The 22,062-nt window shown below is 40.8% G+C and overlaps 1 protein-coding gene across 1 annotated transcript in view; it reads right to left on the reverse strand.

The window, feature by feature from the left end:
• LOC126295312 (ankyrin repeat domain-containing protein 65-like) overlaps window positions 1–21,553 on the reverse strand; it is a 58,088-nt gene extending 36,535 nt beyond the window's left edge. Inside the window, exon 1 of the mRNA XM_049987760.1 lies at window positions 21,454–21,553. The gene's annotated coding sequence lies outside the window, so the exon portion shown is untranslated. The remainder of the gene's footprint in view (window positions 1–21,453) is intronic.
• Window positions 21,554–22,062: the final 509 nt, after the last annotated feature.

The following is a 22,062-nucleotide window of genomic DNA, read 5'->3' on the forward strand; positions in this document are numbered from 1 at the left end:
TAATTCCATAAATTTTGTCCTCAGAACTGTGCAGTTATGCACCCATCCATTGTCATTATGGAACAGCATCTTTTACATTTTCAAAAGAGGATGTTCTCCCTCGATTTCTTCATTCAGCTGGTGCAATAGTGATACCTGATACTCTACAGTTATTGTCTGCCCCCTTTCCAAGTAATTGTTGTAAATCGGGGATAGTCAATTTTTTTACCTACTGCCCAGTTCTGTATCTCTGTTAGTATTAAAATTTTCTAACCACCCAATGATTTATAAAGTAGGGAAGTAACTTTCCTTTACAGAATTTATAAAGCAGAGCTACAGCAAGTTAAAGCTTATAACAATAAATAATTAAGAACTACTGTGTGTCAAAATTTTATGAAAACCTTAGGGAACAGTTTACAAAACTCTACTGTCTGCCATGAAAGCAGAAATGGGCAATTGCCAGCAGTAGGGACCAGGTTTGATACCACCGATGTAGACAATTGCATGCATCACAAATAAAAATGGCCTACACCTTGCCAGCCGATTTCACTGTTGTCACCTTCAGATCCCATTCACCTCTAAAAATTCCACAGTTTTGATTGTTCCTTAGTCTCTGGAGGGTAGTAGTGAACCCATTTTGTCCACAATTATGCACTGATGGAGAAACCAGACAGGATTACGAAGGAAAAGTACCAAAATAGTCCCAGGTCGACTGTAAAGATGCATTTATTCTCCACTGAGAGCAAATATGACATCCAACTTACGAAGATTTTTTTTTTTTTTTTTTTTTTTTTTTTGACACACACTTTTTCATGCAAAATTGAAAACACTGTACCTTGCAATACACCTGTAGCTTCAAGTGTTTCACGCACTCTGATTTGTCGATTACTCAAAACCATTGAGGATTTCGTCAGTCATTTTGGGGGTAGTCACTTGCATCAGATGCCCCAAATGCTGTTCACCTTTTTGTGGCTATATGACCACATTTAAACTGTAAACAGCTGCTGGCACAGGAGCAGATGTGCTGTGAACTTCATTCAACTCCACTTTAATCTGTTTTGTGTTTAGCTACTGAAATAGAAGTGTTTAATCACTGCTCACAAATCACTTTTTTTATCTTGCAAAATATCCTTGAGCTTGTTGCTTCGATTGACTGGGAAATGAAAGCACAGCTGGAACTTTGCGTGCTCTCTAGCGACAGATGGCACTTACTAACAGCAAACTGTTTTGATATTATGAGCATCATCTCATGGATTTTCTAAGAACTTACTGAATGACCCTCATAATACAGAAGATATCACAGGACATAAAGATTGGTACATACGCAGCAAAGGTATACCTAATAAAGCACTGTTTCTATTTCGAAAAATAATGTCTGAATATGTATAGTAAAATTTGCCCACTGTTTTGCTGGTACTTTGCCCACTGTTTTGCTGGTACTACGTATTACTGTAACTTTATTTTGACAGTTACTGATAAACTTAGATTATAAGAATACCTAACTACACATTTTCATTTCCTTTGCTGATACTGAATATAATGTTATTCTCAATTTGAACTGTCCAAGGTCAATTGTACAGTTTGTGATGTATGATAAAATTGGACAAATAACAACTCAATCAAAATCAAAATACTAACACTTACATTATGAAAGTGAAAAGTAAAACTGTGGAGGAACAATTTTATGTTGTTGTTGTTGTTGTTGTTGTTGTGGTGTTCAGTCCTGAGACTGGTTTGATGCAGCTCTCCATGCTACTCTATCCTGTGCAAGCTTCTTCATCTCCCAGTACCTACTACAGCCTACAACACCTTCCCCTTCAGCCCTTCTGCCTGAAGAAGGAGCCACTGGCTCCAAAAGCTTGATAATCACAACAATCTTTTATGTGTGTGTGTTGTGCCACCACTTGGCGAGTAGATTTTTTTATCTATCCAATTAAATAATTATATTAAAAACAAAGATTCCAAGACTTACCAAGCGGGAAAGCGCCGGCAGACAGGCACATGAACAAAACACACAAACACACACACAGAATTGCTAGCTTTCGCAACCGATGGTTGCTTCTACAGGAAGGAGAGGGAAAGACGAAAGGATGTGGGTTTTAAGGGAGAGGGTAAGGAGTCATTCCAATCCCGGGAGCGGAAAGACTTCCCTTAGGGGAAAAAAAGGACAGATGTACACTCGCGCACACACACACACACACACACACACACACACATATCCATCCGCACATACACAGACACAAGCAGACATCCAGAAAGAACACTGGACACAGCATTGCAAGAAAATGGTTTTCTCATTTCAAGGAGGATTGTTTTGACATTGGTGAATCATCACATTAAGGAAGATTTTTTTACTCACGTCAATTCCACTATCATCCACATGAGCGTATTCAAGAACTGGCAAACATGATGATGTGTGATCATTCCACCATTGTACAACATTTGCATGCAATGGGAAAGGTTAAAAAACTAGGTGTGCAGGCACCGCATGTTCTCAGCCAAAATCACAAAAATCAGCAGGTGCCCATATGTGCATATCTGCTGACTCGTCATCAAATGGCTCGTGAACAGCACTGACCATTCATATTCTGTATCATTACTGGTGACCTGAAACAGTGTTGTTATGCTAACATAAGGAACAGAAAGGAATGTTTCAGGTCAAACAATGCAGCGGCTCCCCTTGCAAAGACCTGCACACACCCACAAAAGATAATGATACGAATCTGGTGAAACAGCGACAGTGTAGTGTACTACGGATTGCTTCCCCGAGGTTAACCATCACCGCTGACATTTACTGTCAACAATTGAGATATCTTAAAGATGCAATCCGAGAACAGTGATCATGACGGCCCCATGAAGTGATACTACTCCATCGTAACACCCACCTGCATTCTACTAGACTGATAAAAAACATTAAACAGCATTTGGATTGGGAAACCATGTGACTCATTCACTATACAGCTGCAGACTGTAGATTAAAATTGAAGAAACTGCTAAAAGGTGGGAATTTAAGGAGGTGGGACCTGGATAAACTGAAAGAACCAGAGGTTGTACAGAGTTTCAGGGAGAGCACAAGGGAACAATTAACAGGAATGTGGGAAAGAAATACAGTAGAAGAAGAATGGATAGCTTTGAGGGATGAAGTAGTGAAGGCAGCAGACGATCAAGTAGGTAAAAAGACGAGGATTAGTAGAAACCCTTGGGTGACAGAAGAAATACTGAATTTAATTGAGGAAAGGAGAAAATACAAAAATGCAGTAAATGAAGCAGGCAAAAAGGAATACAAACGTCTCAAAAATTAGATCGACAAGAAGTGCAAAATGGCTACGCAAGGATGGCTAGAGAACAAATGTAAGGATGTAGAGGCTTATCTAACTAGGGGTAAGATAGATACTGCCAACAGGACAAATAAGAGACCTTTGGAGAAACGAGAACCACTTGTGTGAATATCAAGAGCTCAGATGGAAACCCAGTTCTAAGCAAAGAAGGGAAAGCAGAAAGGTGGAGGGTCTATGCAAGGGCAATGTTCTTGAGGACAATATTATGGAAATGGAAGAGGATGTAGATGAACATGAAGATGAAATGGGAGATATGATACTGCATGAAGAGTTTGACAGAGCACTGAAAGACCTGAGTCGAAACAAGGCCCCGGGACTAGAGAACATTCCATTAGAACTACTAACAGCCTTGGGAGAGCCAGTCCTGACAAAACTCTACCATCTGGTGAGCAAGATGTATGAAACAGGCGAAATACCCTCAGACTTCAAGAAGAATATAATAATTTCAATCCCAAAGAAAGCAGGTGTTGACAGATGTGAAAATTACCAAACTATCAGTTTATTAAGCCACAGCAGCAAAATACTAATGCGGATTCTTTACATACGAATGGAAAAACTGGTAGAAGCCGACCTCGGGGAAGATCAGTTTGGCTTCCGTAGAAATGTTGGCAATACTGTGAGGCAATACTGACCTTACGACTTATCTTAGAAGAAAGATTAAGGAAAGGCAAACCTATGTTTCTAGCATTTGTAGACTTAGAGAAAGCTTTTGACAATGTTGACTGGAATACTCTCTTTCAAATTCTGAAGTTGGCAGGGGTAGAATACAGGGATCCAAAGGCTATTTACAGTTTGTACAGAAACCAGATGGCAGTTATAAGAGTCGAGGGGCACGAAAGTGAAGCAGTGGTTGGGAAGGGAGTGAGGCAGGGTTGTAGCCTGTCCCTGATGCTACTCAATCTGTATACTGAGCAAGCAGTGAAGCAAACAAAAGATAAATTTGAAGTAGGTATTAAAACCCATGGAGAAGAAATAAAAGCTTTGAGGTTCGCCGATGACATTGTAATTCTGTCAGAGACAGCAAAGGACTTGGAAGAGCAGTTGAACGGAGGGGATAGTGTCTTGAAAGGAGGATATAAGATGAACAACAACAAAAGCAAAATGAGGGTAATGGAATGTAGTGCAATTAAGTCAGGGGAAGCTGAGGGAATTAGGTTAGGAAATGAGACACTTAAAGTAGTAAAGGAGTTTTGCTATTTGGGGAGCAAAATAACTGATGGTGGTCTAAGTAGAGAGGATATAATATGTAGACTGGCAATGGCCAGGAAAGCGTTTCTGAGGAAGAGAAACTTGTTAACATCGAGTATAGATTTAAGTGTCAGGAAGTCGTTTCTGGAAGTATTTGTATGGAGTGTTGCCATGTATGGAAGTGAAACGTGGACAATAAATAGTTTGGACAAGAAGAGAATAGAAGCTTTTGAAATGTGGTGCTACAGAAGAGTGCTGAAGGTTGGATGGGTAGATCACGGAACTAATGAGGAGGTATTGAATAGAATTGGGGAGAAAAGGAGTTTGTGGCACAACTTGACTAGAAGAAGGGATCGGTTGGTAGGACATGTTCTGAGGCATCGAGGTATCACCAATTTAGTACTGGAGAACAGTGTGGAGGGTAAAAATCATAGAGGGAGACCAAGAGATGAATACTCTAAACAGATTCATAAGGATGTAGGCTGCAGTAGGTACTGGGAGATGAAGAAGCTTGCACAGGATAGAGTACATGGAGAGCTGTATCAAACCAGTCTCAGGACTGAAGACCACAACAACACATCAAAAACTTTCAAGCAACTTCCTTTCCACATGAAAATGCGCTCCGAACATGGCTTAACAGGTTCATCACTTCAAAAATTATACACCTGTGACAGAAACAAGTTACGCTATGAAACTTCCTGGCTTATTAAAACTGTGTGCCGGACCGAGACTTGAACTGCGGACCTTTGCCTTTTGTGGGCAAGTGCTCTACCAACTGAGCTACCCAAGCACGACTCATGCCCCATCCCCAAAAATGGCTCTGAGCACTGTGGGTCTTAATTTCTGAGGTCATCAGTCCCCTAGAATTCAGAACGACTTAAACCTAACTAACCTAAGTACATCACACACATCCATGCCCGAGGTAGGATTCGAACCTGCGACCGTAGCAGTCGCGCGGTTCCAGACTGTAGTGTCTAGAACGTTTGGCCACTTCAGCCAGTCCCCATCCTCACAGCTTTACTTCTGCCAGTACCTCGTCTCCTACTTTCCAAACTTTACAGAAGCTCTTCTGCAAAGTTCGCAGGAGGGCTTCTGTAAAGTTTGGAAAGTAGGAGACAAGGCACTGGCAGAAGTAAATCTGTAAGGATGGAGCATGAGTCGTGCTTGGGTAGCTCAGTTGGTGGAGCACTTGCCCGCGAAAGGCCAAGGTCCCAAGTTCGCGTCTTGGTCTGGCACACAGTTTTAATCTGCCATGAAGTTTCATCGTATTTTCACCTACATTGAGCAACTCTTCAAAATATTCCCTCCATCTGCCCAAGGCATCCACAGGATGTCATTCCACCAAGCTGTTTGCTTCATCCCACTTTTACACACTACTGTTCCAAGACATTCTTTAGCCGCTTCTAGTACTGTGTCCCTGTACCTTGTCCATTCCTTTTCCAATGACTGTAATTGACTACATTCAACTAACTGGTAGCTTTCTGAGATCGCTGTCATGTACTTGTGCCTGATTTCCTTATCCTGAAGTTTCTCCACTCTTATCCTCCTACATATGGACCTGACCTCCTGCACTTTTGGCCTCACAATCCCAATTTCACTGCAGATTAAATAATGATCAGTGTCATCAAAGAATCCCTTGAATACAGATGTGTCCCTCACAGCCTTCCTGAATTCCTGATCTGTTATTATATAGTCAATGACAGATCTGGTTCCCCTGCCTTCCCAAGTATAGCGGTGAATGTTCTTATGTTTAAAAAAAAGGAGTTTGTGATTACTAAGCCCATACTGGCACAGAAATCCAAGAGTTGTTTCCTGTTCCTGTTGGCCTCCATATCCTCTCCAAATTTACCCATAACCTTTTCATACCCTTCTGTTCGATTTCCAATCCTGACGTTAAAATCACTCATGAGGAGAACACTGTCCTTGTCCTTTACTCTAACAACTACATCACTGAGGGCCTCATAAAAACTATCCATCTTATCTTGATCTGTCCCTTCACAATGCTAATATACTGACACAATCCTAATTTTCTTGCTAGACACTGTCAAATCTATCCACATCAGTCGTTCGTTTACATACCTTATTGCAACTACGCTGGGTTTCATTTCTTTCCTTATGTAAAGCCCTACACCCCATTGTGCTATTCCTGCTTTGACTCCTGACATGTAGACCTTGTAATCTCCCACTTCCTCTTCTTTCTCACCCCTTACCCGAATGTCACTAACAGCTAAAACGTCCAGCCCCATCTTACTTACAGCCTCTGCCAGCTCTACATTCTTCCCAGAGTAGCCCCCATTGATATTAATAGCTCCCCATCTCATTACCATTTGTTTGCCAAGTTGTATCTTAGGAGTCTCTGGTTTGTCAGTTAGAGGTGGGACTTCGTCACCTCCAAACGTCCGAGGCATTTTGCTCTGATTGTTGCCAGCATCATATTTAAAGTACCAGGGAAGTTTCATGTTTCACATTTCGAGGTAGAATGGGATAGGAATGATGATGGAAATAGGATCACATTTGAGGAAGTGGAGAAAATGGTCATAGATTGCAAATGCAATAAAGCAGTTGGGGTGGATGAAATTAAGTCAGAACTCATCAAATACAGTGGAATGGCAGGTCTTAAATGGCTACACAGGATAACTGAAATGGCCTGGGAGTCGGGACAGGTTCCATCAGACTGGACAAAAGCAGTAATCACACTAATCTTTAAACATGGAAACAGAAAAGATTGTAACAACTACAGAAGTATCTCTTTAATCAGCGTTGTGGGTAAAATCTTCTCAGGTATTGTTGAAAGGAAAGTGCGAGTATCAGTTGAGGACCAATTGGATGAAAATCAGTGTGGGTTTAGGCCTCTTAGAGGTTGTCAGGACCAGATCTTTAGCTTACAGCAAATAATGGAGAAGTGTTATGAGTGGAACAGGGAATTGTATCTATGGTTTATAGATCTAGAAAAGGCATATGACCGGGTTCCAAGGAGGAAGTTATTGTCTGTTCTACGAGATTATGGAATAGGAGGCAAACTTTTGCAAGCAATTAAAGGTCTTTACATGGATAGTCAGGCAGCAATTAGAGTTGACGGTAAACTGAGTTCATGGTTCAGAGTAGTTTCAGGGGTAAGACAAGGCTGCAACCTATCTCCACTGTTGTTCATATTATTTATGGATCATATGTTGAAAACAATAGACTGGCTGGGTGAGATTAAGATATGTGGACACAAAATAAGCAGTCTTGCATATGCGGATGACTTAGTTGTGATGGCAGATTCGATTGAAAGTTTGCAAAGTAATATTTCAGTGCTGGATCAGAAATGTAAGGACTATGATATGAAGATTAGCATCTCCAAAACGAAAGTAATGTCAGTGGGAAAGAAATATAAACGGATTGAGTGCCAGATAGCAGGAACAAAGTTAGAACAGGTGGACAGTTTCAAGTACTTAGGATGCATATTCTCACAGGATGGCAACATAGTGAAAGAACTAGAAGCAAGGTGCAGCAAAGCCAATGCAGTGAATGCTCAGGTACGATCTACTCTCTTCTGCAAGAAGGAAGTCAGTACCAAGACTAAGTTATCTGTGCACCGTTCAGTCTTTCGACCGACTTTGTTGTATGGGAGCGAAAGCTGGGTGGATTCAGGTTACCTTTCCAACAAGGTTGAGGTTACGGATATGAAAGTAGCTAGGATGATTGCAGGTACTAGTAGATGGGAACAATGGCAGGAGGGTGTTCACAATGAGGAAATCAAAGAAAAACTGGGAATGAACTCTGTAGATGTAGCAGTCAGGGCGAACAGGCTTAGATGGTGGGGTCATGTTGCACGCATGGAAGAAGCAAGGTTACCCAAGAGACTCATGGGTTCAGCAGCAGAGGGTAGGAGGAGTCGGGGCAGATCAAGGAGAAGGTACCTGGATTCGGTTAAGAATGATTTTGAAGTAATAGGTTTAACATCAGAAGAGGCACCAATGTTAGCACTGAATAGGGCAACACGGAGGAATTTTATAAGGGGGCTATGCTCCAGACTAAACGCTGAAAGGCATAATCAGTCTTAAATGACAATGATGAAGTTTCATATCAGCGCACACTCCACTTCAGAGTGGAAATCTCATTCTGGAAGTTACACTTATATTAGTCTTACAAACAGTGAAACTGCAGTACTTTCCTTAATCAAACATATGACAAGTGTAATACTTAGTACCCAACTCAACAGGCATGACAAATGAGAGCTGAATCCTAGTATTACTTTATTTAATAGTATACTTGTTTCTATGAACTTCAATAGGAGCAAATGCATGACAGCTCTTAATACTGCAGCTGAGACATTGAATAAATTCCATTTCAGTCTGTATGGGCTGCATATGAACAGGCTAGGTGACGAAAAGGTTCCTCTGAGTTTTTCACAATTAATAAAAAATATGCCAAATCTCTGAAAGGACAAAGCTCACATCAACTGATATCTCTGAAAAGAAACAAGTGCCACTGCCAAGAAATCTGACCAATACACACTAAATTTATGGATATTTTCTTTGTACAGAGCTATCAAAATTATGGCGTTTTCAAACACCAGAAACAACAGTGCTACAAAAATTACACTTGCAAAATACGTTACACACTAAAACTGTTGCATCTTGTATCCCCTTTATAATTTATTACTTTACAGCTGTTACACTACTGCATCATATCACAAGCAGTGTCATAAAATTCACTGAATGAATATAATTTTTTTTCTATCACACAAGATTTTAATTTTGTATAAAACCAACCCTGTTGCATGTCCTTCAAGAATTTGATGAACCAAATCAAACCACTGATGTACATGCTATGATCTGTCCTTTTTAATTTTGTTCTGTGCTGGAAGTAGTTACATTTTGTCCTGGTATTGTGACCATATACTTCACTGCACTTGATAACATCAGTTAACTGACTCAAAAATGTAAGTACACTAGCTTAAATAAGTACGACAAATACACTCACGTGCAAAATTTACATACAGGAATGACTTTTGCACAATGTGTCATTCCCATGTAACATAGCTCAATGAAACTTGGACCATATATAGAAGACAACTGACAGAAATATGCAATGAGACAAATAGAAATAACATTTTTATTCAAAAATAATAATTACGCTGAAGTCACTGTGATTTATGACGGTCCCCTGGACATTACAAAAGGCAGAACATGGTTCTTAATACGGTCTCTGACCACCACAGACAGCAGTGTGCTGCTATAGAGGTCTCAATGTTGGTAAGGAGTTCTTGTGGTAGGGTGTAGACTGAACATTTAAAAAATATGGTAAATCATGGGCATCTTTCAAGAATTATATTTTAGTTTCTGTTGTTGCATTCAGCAATGAAAATGAGTTTTACCGTTTGGCTGTGAGGATTGTTCATTAAAATAAAAAAGACTTGGGTAGTCACTGAAACAGATGATACCTTACAAAGACATGATAAAATAGACGATTGACAACAGCTCCTGAAGGGATGCAATCGGCTGACTTTTGATGAAAGAGTGCACAAAACCACTGTACCTGGAGAATTAGTTCATGCACTTGTTTGCTGACCAATGAAGAAATTTATTTACAGGGTTACTCATACTTTGCTGTTCTTAGTGATGATTTTTCCAGTTTAAAGGTAAAGTAGCTTTCATGACACAAAGACGAAATTAAAAGTTACCACTGTTTATTAAAATGACAGATTCAAGCTGAAGTCATTGTCACAGAATAACAGAGATGATCGCAAGGAGTTCCATAGTAAAGATGTCAATAAGTTTGCTTACTCAGTTGGGCTGTAACATCCAAATACTACACTGTACGCTATATAGCAGAATGGAACTGGTGAGTGCAAAATGTGATCCTATGTGAGATGGCACATTCTTGGCTTTGCTCTGCCATACGTCTACCACACGCTTTGTGGGGTGAGGCAGTTTTGGATGCAACACACACTCTGAATCGGACTGGTCCTACAATAATTAAAGGTAGTATTCCAATTGCTATACTTCTTAAGAAGTATTCCGATAATTTGATGATATTTGGAATGAAATACTATGCACGGATTCCCGCGCATTCCTCTCCTGAAGAGGATCAACAGATTAAAGATATATGAAGTTTGATGCTAAATCTTGAGAAGGATTTGTTGTTGGTTATGATAATTATGAGCAACATTTTCTATTTTCCTGGAAAGAATTACATCGGTGTATGCAAAGGTGTAAGATCAATTGTAAGCAATTACAGGTTTGTCAGTATATCAGACATGGGTGAAAAGGAAGCGATTACAGAAATTGAATGTGAAAAATGTTGCTTTTTAAGAGGATAGTCAACAGGACTGTATGAACTACAATGTAGTTTTAAGGAACAAAAAGATTAGCAACCATTTGTATTACAATATGAGACAAGTTGAGAGCAACTAAGAAACAAGGATTAAAGACAAAGCATACCACAATTTATGTGAACAGTGAAATTTGAAGAAACCCTAATGTTCCTCTGAAGTTTCAGCCAAACAACAAGAATTATAAAGAAGCCGTGCAGACAGAAAAATCTGAAGAATGGAAGAAAGTGCTGGAGGAAGAACTGAATTCTAAGAAGAACAATAAGACATGGAAACTAGTTTACAAAACTAAAAAAAAAAAAAAAAAAAAAAAAAAAAAAAATATACTTGATTGAAAATTAATCGGTTTTGCTAGAAAATTAAATGCGGTTAACAAAGTGGTTTTATGTAAAGCTCCACAGGTGGCTCCATTTAGCCCTGTAGCAAGATTTGACAGAATAAGAGCCATATTTAGTGCTGCAATTCAGCATGATTGGTGTCTAAGGCAATCTATTGTAAGAACAGTATTTCTCAATGATACTTCGAAGGAGGAAATTTACATGTACCAACCAGAGTGCTGCAATGCCAGAGTGCTGCAATGGTTGTACTGGACTTGTATGTCAATTCCTGGAGTCTGTACGATTTGAAGTAAACCTCAAAATGCAATTTATAGGATAGCTGTTCAGATCCAAGTGTGTCCCATAGTAAAACCCTGGTACTGATGTTTTTAATGTTGATGACTATGGGCTCTACTGACACAAAAACTTAATTTATGGAAGAATTGGGTGAATTTTTTAGATCACCACTGAAAATATTGATTACTTCCTCAGCTTACATACCAAGAAATCTGACAGCTGGATTCAAATAAATCATGTGAAGAAAATTTTAGAAAAGCATCTTTACCAACTGAAACAGGCTGGATATCTGGAGGGTTATCTCCTTTTAATAATACTGTATTCTATTGAGAAATAGTTGAAAATTTGATGCTTTTAACAGAAGGTACAAGAATGGATTTATCAATACTGTTAAACATGCTTCTGGAGTTACAAGACTCACCAACAAAGGCACATTTTGCATTGCTGGAACGAATTCTCAGAAATCTTAAAATTAACAATCACAGAAGGCATTACGTGAAGACAGTAGTACTGAAGCATATAGTAAGGCTGTTCAGGGTGGGAACAAACACACAAGGATCAACAAGTGGCATCCTACCCAAGTTTCCAGGATGTTCAATTGTGCTGAAGAGTAAATTACAACAGTTTGTTGCTCCTTCAATGGAGGCACAGAATGTGTGGCTGCAGGGGAAGCCTCTAAATCACCTGTTTGGTTGGGTAACTTTTGAAAGAAACTGCAGCTGATGATACGTCCTCAGTTCCCATTCACAAATAGAAACAGTAACCAACGCATTACCAAATTTGTTAATGGATCAGGATTTTATGAATGATCACAACACATACAGACACAATATCATTTTATTTGTCAACTAGTTGATGAAGGGAAGCTGTAGAGTGAACTGCACACCAACCAGCAGACATTATGATCACAGGATTAGCATAATAAACACTGAAAAAACTGTAGCTATGGATATACACACAGCACAAACAAAAAATCTGATATCACCCAATCTAGAGCTATACAGACAGACAATTGCCAAAACAGCCCGTACCAAATTTCTTGGACTTCATCTACAAGACAACTTGAAATGGAAAGCACATATTGAGGAAATGAACAAAAAATTAAGTACTTCTTGTTTTGTGCTGCATACATTTAAAAAAATGTACCAGCTACAACCCCCCTCAGTGAGTGTGTATTATGCAGTTGTACACTGTCACCTCCGGTATGAGATTATGTTCTGGGGAAATTCTGGCTTGTGTCTGTGTATGTGCGGATGGATATGTGTATGTGTGTGCGAGTGTACACCTGTCCTTTTTTTCCCCTAAGGGAAGTCTTTCCGCTCCCGGGATTGGAATGACTCCTTACCCTCTCCCTTAAAACCCACATCCTTTCATTTTTCCCTCTCCTTCCCTCTTTCCTGACGAAGCAACTGCCAGTTGCGAAAGCTCGTAATTCTGTGTGTGTGTTTGTGTGTTTTGTTCATGTGCCTGTCTGCCGGCGCTTTCCCGCTTGGTAAGTCTTGGAATCTTTGTTTTTAATATAATACCTTCCAGGAATTTCTCACTTCCAGCCTTGCCTCTCAATCTTTCTTGAAAAACCTTAATCCTACTCCCAACATCACCACAGCCGAAGCCCAGGCTATCCGTGATCTGAAAGCTGACCGATCCATCATCATTCTTCCGGCTGACAAGGGTTCCACGACCGTGGTACTTGATCGTCGGGAGTATGTGGCTGAGGGACTGCGTCAGCTTTCAGACAACTCTACATACAAAGTTTGCCGAGGTAATCCCATTCCTGATGTCCAGGCGGAGCTTCAAGGAATCCTCAGAACCTTAGGCCCCCTACAAAACCTTTCACCTGACTCCATCAAACTCCTCACCCCACCGACACCTCGCACCCCTACCTTCTACCTACTTCCTAAAATTCACAAACCCAAACATCCTGGCCGCCCCATTGTAGCTGGTTACCAAGCCCCCACAGAACGAATCTCTGCCTACGTAGATCAACACCTTCAACCCATTACATGCAGTCTCCCATCCTTCATCAAAGACACCAACCACTTTCTCGAACGCCTGGAATCCGTACCCAGTCTGTTACCCCCGGAAACCATCCTTGTAACCATTGATGCCACTTCCCTATACACGAATATCCCGCACGTCCAGGGCCTCGCTGCAATGGAGCACTTCCTTTCACGCCGATCACCTGCCACCCTACCTAAAACCTCTTTCCTCGTCACCCTAGCCAGCTTCATCCTGACCCACAACTTCTTCACTTTTGAAGGCCAGACATACCAACAATTAAAGGGAACAGCCATGGGTACCAGGATGGCCCCCTCGTATGCCAACCTATTTATGGGTCGCTTAGAGGAAGCCTTCTTGGTTACCCAAGCCTGCCAACCCAAAGTTTGGTACAGATTTATTGATGACATCTTCATGATCTGGACTCACAGTGAAGAACAACTCCAGAATTTCCTCTCCAACCTCAACTCCTTTGGTTCCATCAGATTCACCTGGTCCTACTCCAAATCCCATGCCACTTTCCTAGACGTTGACCTCCATCTGTCCAATGGCCAGCTGCACACATGCGTCCACATCAAACCCACCAACAAGCAACAGTACCTCCATTATGACAGCTGCCACCCATTCCATATCAAAAGGTCCCTTCCCTACAGCCTAGGCCTTCGTGGCAAACGAATCTGCTCCAGTCCTGAATCCCTCGACCATTACACCAACAACCTGAAAACAGCTTTCGCATCCCACAACTACCCTCCCAACCTGGTACAGAAGCAGATAACCAGAGCCACTTCCTCATCCCCTCAAACCCACAACCTCTCACAGAAGAACCCCAAAAGTGCCCCACTTGTGACAGAATACTTCCCGGGACTGGATCAGACCTTGAATGTGGCTCTCCAGCAGGGATACGACTTCCTAAAATCCTGCCCCGAAATGAGATCCATCCTTCATGAAATCCTCCCCACTCCACCAAGAGTGTCTTTCCGCCGTCCACCTAACCTACGTAACCTCTTGGTTCATCCCTATGAAATCCCCAAACCACCTTCCCTACCCTCTGGCTCCTACCCTTGCAACTGCCCCCGGTGTAAAACCTGTCCTATGCACCCTCCCACCACCACCTACTCCAGTCCTGTAACCCGGAAGGTGTACACGATCAAAGGGAGAGCCACATGTGAAAGCACCCACGTGATTTACCAACTGACCTGCCTGCACTGTGACGCTTTCTATGTGGGAATGACCAGCAACAAACTGTCCATTCGCATGAATGGACACAGTCAGACAGTGTTTGTTGGTAATGAGGATCACCCTGTGGCTAAACATGCCTTGATGCACGGCCAGCACATCTTGGCACAGTGTTACACCGTCCAAGTTATCTGGATACTTCCCACCAACACCAACCTATCCGAACTCCGGAGATGGGAACTCGCCCTTCAGTATATCCTCTCTTCTCGATATCCGCCAGGCCTCAACCTCCGCTAATTTCAAGTTGCCGCCGCTCATACCTCACCGGTCTTTCAACAACTTCTTTGCCTCTGTACTTCCGCCTCGACTGACATCTCTGCCCTTACTCTTTGCCTTTAAATATGTCTGCTTATGTCTGTGTATGTGCGGATGGATATGTGTGTTTGTGTGTGTGTGTGCGAGTGTACACCTGTCCTTTTTTTCCCCTAAGGGAAGTCTTTCCGCTCCCGGGATTGGAATGACTCCTTACCCTCTCCCTTGAAACCCACATCCTTTCATTTTTCCTTTCCCGCTTTGTAAGTCTTGGAATCTTTGTTTTTAGAAAGAAACTTCCACATGGGAAAAATATATTAAAAACAAAGATTCCAAGACTTACCACGCGGGAAAGTGCCGGCAGATAGGCACAATGAATAAAACACACAAACACACACACACACAGAATTTCGAGCTTTCGCAACCGGCGGCTGCTTTGTCAGGAAAGAGGGAAGGAAAAGGAAAGATGAAAGGATGTGGGTTTTAAGGGAGAGGGTAAGGAGTCATTCCAATCCCAGGAGCGGAAAGACTTACCTTAGGGGGGGTAAAAAGGATAGGTATATACTCGCGCACACACACACATATCCATCCATACATACACAGACACAAGCAGACATATTTAAAGGCAAACCTTCCAGGTTACAGGACTGGAGTAGGTAGTGGTGGGAGGGTTAATAGGACAGGTTTTACACCGGGGGCGGTTGCAAGGGTAAGAGCCAGAGGGCAGGGAAGGTGGTTTGGGGATTTCATAGGGATGAACCAAGAGGTTACGAAGGTTAGGTGGGTGGTGAAAAGACACTCTTGGTGGAGTGGGGAGGATTTCATGAAGGATGGACCTCATTTCGGGGCAGGATTTTAGGAAGTCGTATCCCTGCTGGAGAGCCACATTCAGAGTCTGATCCCGTCCCGGGAAGTATCCTGTCACAAGTGGGGCAGTTTTGGGGTTCTTCTGTGAGAGGTTCTGGGTTTGAGGGGATGAGGAGGTGGCTCTGGTTATCTGCTTCTGTACCGGGTCGGGAGGGTAGTTGCGGGATGCGAAAGCTGTTTTCAGGTTGTTGGTGTAATGGTCCAGGGATTCAGGACGAGCAGATTTGTTTGCCACAAAGGCCTAGGCTGTAGGGAAGGGACCGTTTGATATGGAATGGGTGGCAGCTGTCATAATGGAGGTACTGTTGCTTGTTGGTGGGTTTGATGTGGACGGATGCTTCACACATTTGTTTTTAATATATTTTTCCTATGTGGAAGTTTCTTTGTATTTATATATATAGGGTGTTTCAAAAATGACCGGTATATTTGAAACGGCAATAAAAACTAAACGAGCAGCGATAGAAATACACCGTTTGTTGCAATATGCTTTGGACAACAGTACATTTTCAGGCGGACAAACTTTCGAAATTACAGTAGTTACAATTTTCAACAACAGATTGCGCTGCAAGTGATGTGAAAGATATAGAAGACAATACAGTCTGTGGGTGCGCCATTCTGTACGTCTTTCTGCTGTAAGCGTGTGCTGTTCACAACGTGCAAGTGTGTTGTGGACAATATGGTTTATTCCTTAGAACAGAGGATTTTTCTGGTGTTGAAATTCCACCGCCTAGAACGCAGTGTTGTTGCAACAAGACGAAGTTTTCAACGGAGGTTTAATGTAACCAAAGGACTGAAAAGTGATACAATAAAGGACCTGTTTGAACAATTCCAACGGACTGGGAACGTGACGGATGAACGTGCTGGAAAGGTAGGGCGACCGCGTACGGCAACCACAGAGGGCAACGCGCAGCTAGTGCAGCAGGTGATCCAAGAGCAGCCTCGGATTTCCATTCGCCGTGTTGCAGCTGCGGTCCAAATGACGCCAACGTCCACGTATCGTCTCATGCGCCAGAGTTTACACCTCTATCCATACAAAATTCAAACGCGGCAACCCCTCAGCGCCGCTACCATTGCTGCACGAGAGACATTTGCTAACGATATAGCGCACAGGATTGATGACGGCGATATGCATGTGGGCAGCATTTGGTTTACTGACGAAGCTTATTTTTACCTGGACGGCTTCGTCAATAAACAGAACTGGCGCATATGGGGAACCGAAAAGCCCCATGTTGCAGTTCCATCGTCCCTGCATCCTCAAAAAGTACTGGTCTGGGCCGCCATTTCTTCCAAAGGAATCATTGGCCCATTTTTCAGATCCGAAATGATTACTGCATCACGCTATCTGGACATTCTTCGTGAATTTGTGGCTGTACAAACTGCCTTAGACGACACTGCGAACACCTCATGGTTTATGCAAGATGGTGCCCGGCCACATCGCATGGCCGACGTCTTTAATTTCCTGAATGAATATTTTGATGATCATGCGATTGCTTTGGACTATCCGAAACATACAGGAGGCGGCGTGGATTGGCCTCCCTATTCGCCAGACATGAACCCCTGACTTCTTTCTGTGGGGACACTTGAAGACCAGGTGTACCGCCAGAATCCAGAAACAATTGAACAGCTGAACCAGTATATCTCATCTGCATGTGAAGCCATTCCGCCAGACACGTTGTCAAAGGTTTTGGGTAATTTCATTCAGAGACTACGCCATATTATTGCTACGCATGGTGGATATGTGGAAAATATTGTACTATAGAGTTTTCCAGACCTCAGCGCCATCTGTTGTTGACAATTGTAACTACTGTAATTTCGAAAGTTTGTCTGCCTGAAAATGTACTGTTGTCCCAAGCATATTGCAACAAACGGCGTATTCCTATCGCTGCTCGTTTAGTTTGTATTGCCGTTTCGAATATAACGGTCATTTTTGAAACACACTATATATATATATATATATATATATATATATATATCTGTGTGTGTGTGTGTGTGTGTGTGTGTGTGTGTGTGTGTGTGTGTGTGTGTGTGTGTGTAATGGAAGGGGTAGATAATCGCAAATCATGTAGACCACTGTTTCAAAAAAGGGTGATCCTGCCACTTCCTTGCATATATATATACTTGAAAATATAATGTATTTAAAGCAAAACTTACATACAAAAAGACCACTCATCACTCAAAATCACACAATACACAGCTATGATACGAGATAAAAATTGGATGTACATGTTCAAAGCACCAACACAAAGTTATTTCAAAACAGCCTTATCCATCCTAGTATCAAACTATACAATGTCTTACCACATACCATTAAACACACACAAAACATTGGTCACTTCAAATCTAAACTGAAGTTGTACTTGGTTGATCACTGCTTTTACACAGTAAATGAATACCTACAAAACTAAATTTTTGTGTGTTTACCCAATGTAGTCTCATTCAGAAGAACATTTGTATTTTATCTCTCTGTATATAGCGTAACAACATTTATTTAAGTATTCATCATTAATTGATATATTAATGTGTGTTATTACGTACAAAGGTATATTATATGTGAAACTGTTAATTTAACAAAAAAATCCAAATATCTCTTGCTCATTGTGCACCTGTAGATGAAATGGATCAATAAATCAATCAAACTTGCATAGGTATGGATGATGATGGGACTTGGTATTGTGATACTTTGTGGAAGAATGTGAAAGTACTTGCATTTTTTGTGTTATTATATGTCTAATATTATTTTCAAGTTATAACTTGACATCAGAGATACTCTTAGTTGGTTCTGCTTTGGTTGGTCGATGGACTTTTCAAGTAAAGTGCACTTGTGGTGTACCATGCTCTTCTGCTGCAGCTCCTGTTAATGACTTGTTTCCATCAGTCATTGTCAGTCGAGTGACAGTGTATGGCATCTAATAAGAATAAATAAAACTAACGATTTCCTTTGCAGAATAAATGAATTGTTTTGTTTTCCATATTCACACTTGGAAGTACGCTAGATGGGCTGGTGGATTGGCTAGTAGTGTAGCATGAGCCCTAGATTAGGTTACAATGTGAGAAAAATACCAATGGTGTTTGTTTTACCCTAATACAACAAAATACCAGTAAACTTTATTTAATAAATGCAGGACAATTATGAAAGAGCATTCTGATTGGCTAGAGAACTGTTTACCAGACAGGCTATCTTTGTACAACTTACTTCTTTTATTTCAAATGGCTGCTGCTCCATCTACCTACATTATTTTGTACAAAAAAAAAAAAAAAAAAAAAAAAAGAAAATCTTTATTACCTCTGTGTTTTATTGTTAGTATTTCAGTTCTTTTCCTCCTGCTTACAATCTCCCAAGCTTGTGATATGCTTGAATTTCACTGGCTGTGACGAGAGCTTCTGGAAACAGTGATTTAAGTTGAACAATGCCAGGTACATACAAATATATTGATATTTCAAAGTAAACCTGTAATACTGAATAACACAATTTGTTTTTACTTCTTATCAGCACTTGGTTTACTTCTGGCATTATCTAAATTTACCCAGAGCATTAGATACAGGAAAAATACTTTTTTTTTAAGACTGGTCTAAAGTTACCCCAAATAACAGTGTAACTTTCATTAAAACAGAAATTTCACTCTAATAGGTGCATTTTCAGTGTCCTAAGCACTCAATTGATATAGATACACAATGTTACAATATCTTCTTGTGATGTGCAACTTATCTTTTGTCTAGTATTTTCAAAATACAGAGAACAGTGATATAAAATTATTCCAATTGACTGTACCAACAGACGACTTGTGCTTCGTCTTTCACTTCCCATCATTCAACCTGCCAACCATTACCAACAGCAGCATGCAATGGAAATAACACTGTACACTGAATGTGTACTTTCATTGGCTTTTCAATACTGTATAAATTTTGAGGTTTAAAATAAATGTTTCATTTTAAAAGTGGCTTATGGTATTTTACCAACAAAAACAGGTCACTCTCAGTGTAATCTCTATTGCTAAAGCCAAGAGGGGGTTTGTAACATCTAAGCAGACTTGACCATCTGTTTCATTTGACAATTAATTAATGGAGTTTGTCTTAACTTGACCTCTGCACAGAAGAAAAATCTTTAGTCCCAAAAGTTCTCTCTTAACTATCCCGTGGCGTTACTTATAAATAAACATCAGAAAATGTTTGTACATATCATGAATGGTCTAACTTTAATATATTTATTCCCAATTTTCTTGCATCTTGCACTATTTATTTTTCATTTACAATACGTCTTTCCCACACTTGTCTAACAAAAATTTTGAAAATCCGGTACATGTGGGCCAGTAAAACAAAGCAACTGCTAATTTAGAAAGTGGATAACTTTCCTGTACTGATGGCACACGAAATACGTAATTTGAAAAATGCGGTTACATAGCAGGAGGCACTAGAAAACATAGTGGCAGATTTTGAGCCAACTGACGTCGAAGCATGGAAAGAGAGAGAGAGAAAAGAAAAAAAATCACAAATTGCTAACGATATGGGAAAGCAATTATTACACTGTTTCTTGAAAACTTGGATTTGTATGCATTTCTTAGCTCAAAAACTTCTTTTTCGCTTTTTTTTTTCGCGCCTAGATTTTAATGTAATAACAACGCTACAGCGGTAGTAGTTGCTCTTAATTTTTTGCGTGATACTGCAAACTTCCATTTGCCTATCTCATGATGCGACTCTCTTAGAAATCTGAAAACAATACTGGAAGACTTGCAGAAAGATCCTAAAATTAACTTGGCGTTGCGACTAGCGAGCGTTAACTTCCGCAACTTTACGCGTCTCTATGGCAACGACCATGTTGTCGCAGCCGACAGGCATTTGTCTTCGCCTGCAGCGGCGGAAAGCTGGCAGCAGCGCTGTTAGCTGTCACGGACGCGCAGTCGAGTTCCGGTGGAAATCACTTCCTGGTGGACACGCCTTAAGTTGCAGAAAGCAGCAGATATTATCGCAATAAAGGCAACGACTTGCATGTTGATAGAAAAACTTATGCCTAGTACAAATGTGGGTACACTACTTAATCCTAAAGGTGTTTTAAGGCACTCTCATCGGACATAAAAATCTTACCAGCGTAATGCTACAATTTAAAAGTAAATTGAAGGTTATCTTCTGGGAAACTCTTTTTACTCTCTTAATGGATTCTACAATGTAAACATTTCCAATTTAAATATTATGCATTGTACTTGAAATACTTGCTATTGCCACGATTTAATGCAACACAATAACCTGCGTCATCACGGAAATTTGTTACAGCAAATCTTTAACTTGTAATGTGGAATAATTATGGTTTATTATTTGACTGTTTTATACCTCTGTTCAATGTACAGAATGCCTTAGCTTAAAATTATAAGCATACTACAATTTGCGTCTATTACAATGTATAAGTACTCTTCTCATATATAACTCGTTCCATTTCCATGCAATTCTCTTGTATACTGGAGCAACGTAACACGAATAAACAAATAAAATGGCTTCTACGGCAGGCAAAACATTGAAATAAAATTTTCGGGTATATTTTTAGAGCGTAATAACCGACACCAGACTACTTTTTATCACACTGGCATCGATGCCGAAAATTTGACAATGTAAATGTACCATCGCCACGTCTGAAGTGTATTAAAAACAAGGACACTAATGAATAAGTGTTTACCTTTCTATAGCGATGAATATTGCTGAAAAAATTGTCCGTATAACGACAGGATGCACCGCCTACAATCACCAACTCACTCACAATTCGCAACCACGACGCAGTATGGAAGTTACTGGATGTTATAACCCTGCCAGTGGTGCCAGTAGCTGCATGGTTGGCGATACCAACTGTACAGGCCAAGTGGTCGAAAGAACAAGTGATGTAATGAAGATCCTTAATCACGGATCTGCTGTGTGATCCACTTAGGAAAGTTAGCTGTAACGGGATACGTCCAGTAACGATAGAGGTAAGACTTAGGTAGTGTTGTTCTTAATGAGACTGGAGTGGCAAAGATCGATGGCGTAATCTACGCAGTGGGGTGGGAATTATTAAGTGTTTACACTCAACAACCATTGGGAAATTTTCTCGATCCCTTCAATAACGATGTTTTGCAGAAGGAACCTTGCTGGCTGAAAAAAAACCTATTGGGTTGGTGCATACGTTTGTTGGGTTTTTCCATAACCTCAATAAACACAACAGATACACATAAAGCCCGGTCTCTCTGCGCAGACATGTCTGTACATGAGCGCTGCAAATGTGGTGTGTTCACAGGACACAAACCCCAAGCTA

Source organism: Schistocerca gregaria, chromosome 11, assembly GCF_023897955.1.
Source record: "Schistocerca gregaria isolate iqSchGreg1 chromosome 11, iqSchGreg1.2, whole genome shotgun sequence".
In the NCBI taxonomy this organism is placed as follows: domain Eukaryota; kingdom Metazoa; phylum Arthropoda; class Insecta; order Orthoptera; family Acrididae; genus Schistocerca; species Schistocerca gregaria.